The 8,216-nt window shown below is 34.2% G+C and overlaps 1 long non-coding RNA gene across 1 annotated transcript; it reads right to left on the bottom strand.

The window, feature by feature from the left end:
* Nucleotides 1–226: 226 nt before the first annotated feature.
* LOC147394460 (uncharacterized) lies at nucleotides 227–5,080 on the bottom strand. Its single transcript, XR_015181545.1, has 5 exons — nucleotides 4,629–5,080; nucleotides 3,189–3,276; nucleotides 2,993–3,051; nucleotides 933–996; nucleotides 227–361 (listed from the first exon to the last, which is right to left on the bottom strand). It is a non-coding gene; the product is annotated as an uncharacterized LOC147394460 (long non-coding RNA).
* Nucleotides 5,081–8,216: the final 3,136 nt, after the last annotated feature.

The raw sequence follows: 8,216 nt of genomic DNA on the forward strand, positions 1-8,216 counted from the left end.
TCGGAAAAAAATGACTGTCTTTGACAGTAGAAAAAAATGACAGTAAAAACGATTGTCTTTAACAGTTGGAAAAAATGACAGTAAAACGACTATCTTAGACAGTCATTTTTCTTGATTTATAATTTAAAAAAATTATTTTTTTTTCTAAATTTATAAATTGAAAAAAAATGGATCATTAAAAAAATTATTGAAACCTCATTTGCTTCTATTGTTATTAGTACTACTATTATTAATATCACATATGCATGAAACAGAAAATAAACTCATCAATGCTTAATCCCAAGAGCTCCTATGACACTGGCTCTCCCCTTCTCTGCTGAGGGGATATTCTTGTTTTGTGGATCAACGTATTCCATTTATCCTGCACACACACCAATACCCCATCCATCCATATCTATCAAAAACTCATCAATGTAAAATTATTCTGACCCAACCAGCCTTTAAAGCTACACTGGAAAGATTTACATATTTTACATTTTTTTAATAGCTACTGGAGAGATCCAACAAGTCTCTATTCAATTTTTTGAACTTAAATGATTGTAATCCATGAAAAATAAGATTTTGTGACTGAGCATCTACTAATCTACCTTATAATAAGAAAAATAAAATTATTCAAATATAAATATGTATTGATAAAAAGTTCTAAAAAATTTAAAAGAGACAGATAAGATATTTCGTTTTAAAACCATGAGACTGACTGGGCCATTTGAAATGACTAAACCTTAAGATCTTATGGGCCAATCTATATGCAGGAATTACAAGGTGTGCTAACAAAAATGACAAGCATCCTCAACTAAAATCATTGAAAAAAAAAAATTGGCATCTTCACATAACTAGAATGCAACAATAGAAGTGTAGTGTACCTACAACTTGGCAATACTTAAAAACAATCACAAAGATGATGTAAATCTCTCAGAGAAAAAAAAAATTACCTTCAAGTCCACATGAGTTCGATGCTTTGCATTATCAAAAGCACGTAGTTTGATGTCACGCTACCTGCAGAATAAGGAGTGTGTTAAAATTTTGGTATGCTGCAAGGAATCATCACTATAATAAAATTCTATAAACTTTTCCAAAAATTCAAAAAAATAAAAAAAAATAGTTAACCCAAAAAGACACAAGCTGACTAAATTGCTGAAGCATTAATTAATTTGGCATCTTGATTAATCGTCTCCTTCAAGCTGATTAAATAGCTGAAGCACTAATTAATTTCAAAGAAACTGATGAACAACTGAAAACCTTGATTATGGTAAGTATGGTGCATTAATCTCAGTATATCCTGAGATGTTTTGAGGGGCAATGGTTGCATGGTATAAGTTTTTCCACTCCCTAAATAAGCAAAAAAACAGCAAACTTAAGTGTATTATGCCCTCCTCCGTGTGATAGACATGGTGAGAGTTGTCATAGCAAGCATTAACTTTATAAGTAATTAAAAGGATGGCAATACAGTGCTTATTCATATCAGAGGTTAATGTCAATCAAAATATTTTCGACCTAAACTTCAATTTTTGTAACAATGACAATAATGACACAAAAAACTAAGGGAAAACTCCAAGTATCTTAACACCTAACAAGTTACAATAAACAAAAGTAGAGCTTTCTAGGTCAAGAATAAATAAGAAGCATAGGTGACTATTCCAAACATAATAGAGTCCTTTCAAAAAAACAAATCAGAAAGTTTGGCTGCCCTTCAATGCATGATGCTTACTATAACTAATATTTTGGTCTGATTTCTCACCAGACCCAGACTTTAGAGAGTCTCTTAGAATACCCTTTGACCATGAAAAAACAGAATTCTCTAACTTACTCTTTCCACTAACAGCTTTTTCTTCAGAATCTAAAGCATTATTGAGACTACCACTCTCTTCATTTTTCTCACCATCCATTGAAAGTCTTAAGTTTAAAGATATATCCTGTATATCTCTCAAGGAATCACCTGGTGAATCTGATTCTGAATTAATATCATCATCACTTCTTTTCCATTGTGGATGCCTTGGTCTATAGCTGGTTATCTGAGATAAGTAAGTCTTACAAAGCTCTGGCTATGAGAATAGTTGAATATTTTTTGGAAGAAAAAATAAACAGATGTCTATTAAATTGGAAATGTTGATAATTATTTAAGGGTCTTGTTAATGTGTGCCCTTGGGGCACACATTAACGTGCAATAAATGCACTAGTAAGATACATAATTTGTCAATAAGGGACCATGTGCACTTTGAAAATCCTAGATATAAGAACTCTTACAAGGGAAACTGAAAAAATAAAAAGTTATGAGAAACTAGTAAGCTATGGTTCCCTAGGTTTTAGCATCAAGGAAGAAGTTACAAATTAGATACTTTAGATTTTTGTAATGCAAGTTTCATTGCTAACCCATGGATTTGCAAATTCAACAATGTAAGTACTTAAAAAAAAAACAATATTGGCAGTCCATGACAGAATGAAAATGAATAATTGCCTAAACAACTAAGGTAATTAATTTAAAGATCTAGGAGGGATTCTATATGGAACAAAATGAATCTTAAGATTGCCAATTGGAGTGCCTGCGAGAATTTAGCTCGTAAAAGAAGTAAAATATAAAACTTGTGGTATGCAATCTTAAGATCGTCCATTTCCCATTATGTGGATTAAAGTGTAGATGGTAATAGACTTGTCGTAAACTGTTATTTGAATTGGGCAATGGAAGGCCACCAATTGAAAGTTGTGGATCAATTTGAAGGTGCCTACTCAGTGAGGTGGTAAAGTCCATATGCGGTACAACAAACCTTGGATCAAAACACCACCTTCACATGCATACTTATTCAAAGAAATAAAAGTTGCTGATTGATTCCAGGGCAGGGAAATGAGGCCAGATGTCTTTGGTACAGCATGAAAGGCACAACTACTTTTCTGTTCTTCTTCACAGATAGAACACATTCCCAAAAAATATGAAGTGTGTTGTTCACACTGTAATGCATTTTAAAAGAAGAGATGAGAGAGTTGTTTCTCATATAACCTTGAATAATAGCACCATGTAAATCTACAATGAGAAGGCATTGTGTTAACTGGCTTTTCCTGCAATATTGAATGCAAGAAGGTTATAAAAACTGCTTCCTTAACCCAAGCATATTGTGCATGTTGCGCAAACCAAAAAATTTGATACATGTCAAGTCATAACAACCGAGTTGAATATGAATGCGAAAGTATCTCACCTAACATTTTTAAGAAGTTGCATTATATAGTCTTTCCACATCTTGTGCATTGGCTTGAAAATGTCGAACTTGCAACAAACGCCCAAAACTTGCTCATCAAACAAAATAAATTATAAGAAATATCACAAATTTACGACGTGTGAATTGCAGTCTACTTGAGCCTCCAATAACTTCATCAAGAAAGCCTGACTCTTTCCCATAAAGACTTGTCTTATATGAAAGCACCTAAGATGTGAAATGCATGCTTATTATCTTGAGAGACAAAATGACAGCACCTAAGATGCGTGGATTGTAGTCTCCTTTATAATTTCTTCTCATCTTCACTCTCATCCAATTTCAATCTCTCTTTGTTCGCAGAAACCAACTTCTTTCCTTCAAATTCCTTCAACTGACCTACAGCATACTCATCAATAGGTTACCCATCTATGAAGGGCTGTCATATAAGATTCAAAAGGGTATGCTAATGTGAAGGTGTGCTAATTATGTTCCTGTTCCAATAGTCATTAGGTACTTTTTTAATTTGGTATAATCAAGGTACTTCAACTAACTAATCAAAATCTCTTTATATTTTACTCCTATCGATATAATACTTGAAACTATAAAAATATAGATTGGTGTACAACAGAGTTATACACGAAACACATTCATATAGGTCCTTAAAGAAAACTTCAAGTTTCTACATGCATTATCTCTAACTTTATGTGATCTTAAAGAGATCACTTCAACTCATCCAACCTAATCCAACCTCTCTGTTTGAACCAAACTTCTTCAACTCATCTTTTGTATCTCATCACAATCAACATGAGCAATGAATCAGGATTAGATGAAGATTTTATAATTTATATCAGTATTGCATTGTGCAATTTTTTATTCATTTATTTTTTGGACTAAATATAATTGACTTTAATGCTAAGTCCTACAACAAAATAATTGATTAAAGCAAAAAACATTATCAACAAAAACTCTGATATCAAACACAAGAACACAAAAGAAGAATTAGATTTCACCTTCCCAGCTCTGATTTCAAGACAAAGGAAATCAAATTGCTTCTTCTTTGAACTACTATGCCTTCTTCCTCGGTGTAGTTCAGAAATTTCAGTTAAAACTTCACCCTCTGAAAGAAACTCACTCCTCTAGAGATATTAAATAGATCTCAATGTCTTACTAGTGTAAATTTTATTTATATTCAAGTTTTGTAGTTTCAATTCAGTGATTTTTTTTTTTTTTTTTACAATTTTGAATAAATTCTTTCAGACAGAAATGCATCCATTTTGACAATTTGATCCTTTTACATTCAGAGAAATCAGAATCATCGCTATCAATACAAATCCCCCTCCACTTTGTAACATTAAATCAGAGAAAAATACATAACTAAAAGCATAAGCAACGCAATTACAGGCACTCAGTCTAACAAAGGATCTAATCATGATTGTCTTTTACCTCAATCGTGTGCCAGAAGAGAAAGGATTCATGATTTTATCCATCGCAAAGCTCTTGGTGAGCTCTATCTACTCCGAACAAGAATAGAAACAAAGAACAAATGATCATAGAGACAACTGAAGATCAATGGATGAGAGAGAAAGAAGTGAAGATCGATTGTGGAGATACGAAGAGGGGGAACATGAGGGATCTAAGAAGAGAGAGTGTGAGAAATACAGAGAGATTTAGATTTAGAGAGAGAGATGCTTCTACTTAGATCAAAGCCCTAGAGCCGAGAATGAAAACATGGGAATGCCCAATGTTTCTTGTAGGGTTATTTTATGAGGGAGAGATATTAGGGAAGATGCAATCGAAGGGGCAAAGACGAAATTGAAGGGTGCGAAGATGAAATTTGTGTAGAGGGAAAACGACACGAGATGAACGACATCTTTGAGCTCTCTATCTGAATCACAGAAACCCTCCCTTAATCTCTTTTTTTTTTTTTGTAAATTTATTATATTACCCTCACTAACCTCAGTCGTTTCTGTTTAAGACTGTCCCCACAAAACAACTGCTCCAGACCGTCATTTTTAGTGTCATATTAATGTCGCTAATTAAAGTTTTTGACGTAGTATCAACTGTGGCACCGCGGTCAATCCTTAGATTCACACTTCAAAATTTTACAGAATCTTTCTTCAAACTTTTGGATTTCAATGAATATATAATGTTTTTGGAATTATAACTTTGATTTGTCTTCTGTTTCAATCGAAGGATTCAACGAGGAGTAACATGGTTGTGAAATTTTATTCTACCACCCAGATCCGATTCTTTGACGAAGAAACATGAATTTAATTTTGTTTAAAGAAGAACTATAGTAGGATTTTCTTTTTAGAAAATTTTAATTTATTTTCAGAATTTAATTTTAATTATTTCGAGAAGGCTTGGACTGTAACAGAATTAAGGGAGGACGACAATGGGACGTAACTGTCTCGGCTCCTCGGTTCGTACACCAAGTTTGGTGTCGATGGTCCAAGTTGACTCAACTCGATCAATGCCTGTCTAGAACGGGAGGTAAAATTCACAACCTCCACACATCCATTGCAAGTCAGTTTCTATATTGAATTTGAGTGAGTTAACTGAACACTTCCGATTGCACATTAGTAAAATGGGTACCCTTACAAATTAATTAAAATATGATTAGATTCGACTATAGGTCCCATCAAGCTCAATAGGTAAAGTTAGCCTGAGTTGCACTAATTGCACTTCTTGATTGGAGTCAGTGTCTAAGCGCAATCTTGTCCTGATGTACCCTGTTATACTAGGGGGATAGACTACGTCTATTCTAGACAAAGAGGAGATTTAAGAGTGTTTTTGCTTAGTATCGTGTACCACCTCTCATTTGGGGATTAACTTGGTTGATTACAATTTTAGAGCACTGAGATGGAGGCTCAAGCTATCACTTTGAAATAATTAAGAGTTGTCTAGTCTAATAGGAACCCATTAAACACATATGAAACTTCTCCTTACTATCTGTGTTCATCATTAGTGTATGTTAGGTAGGAGATCTCAAAATAATTCATTTCAACCATTCAATCTCGAGATCACAAGATCTCATCCACTTTAAGGGATTAGAAGAAAATTTGATTCTTTACCTATTTCTCAGCCACCCGAGATGGATCAACCAATTGCCCCACCTCAAATGATCCAAAAAGATCAACGAACTCTAAATAAGTTATTCGCGCCCACTACAGCTATTCCCCCTTCATGTATTGCCTTGCCAGCAACCAATATGGCACAATTTGAAATTAAGGTAGCTATCATCAATATGCTCCCTAAGTTTTATGGTTTCGAGAATGAACAACCCTATAATCATTTGAAAATTTTGAAGTTTGTTTCAATGCAGAAAAATATGAGGTGCAATATATATGTTGTTCATTTGATTCGTGAGGTATTTTATGCAAGCATGCAATTTGTGTTCTTTAACTTCATGATGTCACAGAGCTTCTATCCCAATACATCTTACAACGATGAAGAAATGACTTTAACCATTTGGATGGCCTCGAGAGTTCTAAGGAAGTTGGCATGTTTGCATGTGCTTCGATGGATTGTTATAATGACATTTACATGTGTTGTCATAAATTGTAGAGTTTGGGTCAAAATCAGACAGGAAATACAAATTTGCCTCGAATGCAACTGAACTTTGAAGTCAACAGTTGAGAAAATAGTGAATGCCAAAAAGAAAAAGATGATTAGTATTTTTTTTTTTAATTTTTTTAATATGTTAAAAAATAAGATTCTAATTTAAACTTTGATAGAAGGCACGAAACAAATCAAAGAAAAAAAAATCAAGTGCTGGCCATAAATCTTAGTATGACCAACATGTTACTCTTTGTAGCATTTCATGGCTATGGATTTTATTTAAATACAAGTTATTTACTAACCATAGTTTTAAATGAACATGGTGTGTATAGGTATCAGTAGGAGAAGTGAACAACTTCAATCAACATGAGATATATATTACACAACCAACCATCGAAACGCATAAGAGTCATTGCAGTGATAGACTCTACCCTACTGATCCAAAGTTGTTCATTTCTCCTCCCTATAAGCACCGGTGTGGTACTTACCAAGAATTCTCCGACGCTCAAGTTAGAATGGTAGAAAAATAGTAATAATAACCGATAGAACTCTTTTCTCCCTCAATTGGCCAAAAGATCTTCTAGCCTTTGTCAATTATTCTATTTATAGATCTTTTTTTTCAAATTAGGGTTTCCCACTTTAATGTGATGTGATCCCGAAGAATCTCCTGATTACTAGGATCCTAAACAAAATTAGGATCTTTAGGATTGGGTCCATGATTTCGGGGAAATCTCTTATGAGATCTCTGGACTTGACATGCGTAAGTCAGGATTATGTAATTTCCCAAACCAAGCCTACCTTGCTAGACGGGTCAAGTATATTCTAATGCTACCTTGCTCTACTAGGCAGGTTAGATGCCTTTATCTTGGTCTATCTGCTACTGGGCAGTACCACTTAATCGATGTGGACACGTGTATAGTCTAGATAATCATCAATTACTTTCTACAATTACCCCCTCTCGAGGAGATGTGAAGTTTTACTGTCTCCTGGAGACTTGTACTCTTTTTTTGGTTGGTTACAACGATCTTCTTTCATTACGTCTGTTGTTAAGGAATCGACAAATTTAATGTGGCATCATTTTAAATCTCCTTTGATGACTAAAATGAATCATCTTTTATCTATAGCCATCCATGTGTCCCACTAACGTTTCCAGTAAGCCCAAAGGCTGCGACAGTTAGGTTGGATAAGGATGTCCTTCCAGGTATACGTCCTCCTTGATACTTTTCTATAAATAAGGGGCTTGCCCCACCCTTTCTTCCTACTATGCTTTTGTCTCTCCCACTTTATCTCTTTGTGCCTTCGAAGTTTTTTCAGTCTTTCTGTCATTTTTACCTTTCTTAAACTGAGGTAAATTCTAATCTCGTCTTCACCTTTACTTCTCTGCACTTTTTATTTCTTAATGGCCATCAACATCGCACAAGGTAGGGAACTCTAGATCTCCTCTGTGTCTATCAGGGTTTGCTAAAACCC

This window comes from Akebia trifoliata, chromosome 9 (genome assembly GCF_017979445.1).
Source record: "Akebia trifoliata isolate Shusen 1 chromosome 9, ASM1797944v1, whole genome shotgun sequence".
In the NCBI taxonomy this organism is placed as follows: Eukaryota; Viridiplantae; Streptophyta; class Magnoliopsida; order Ranunculales; family Lardizabalaceae; genus Akebia; species Akebia trifoliata.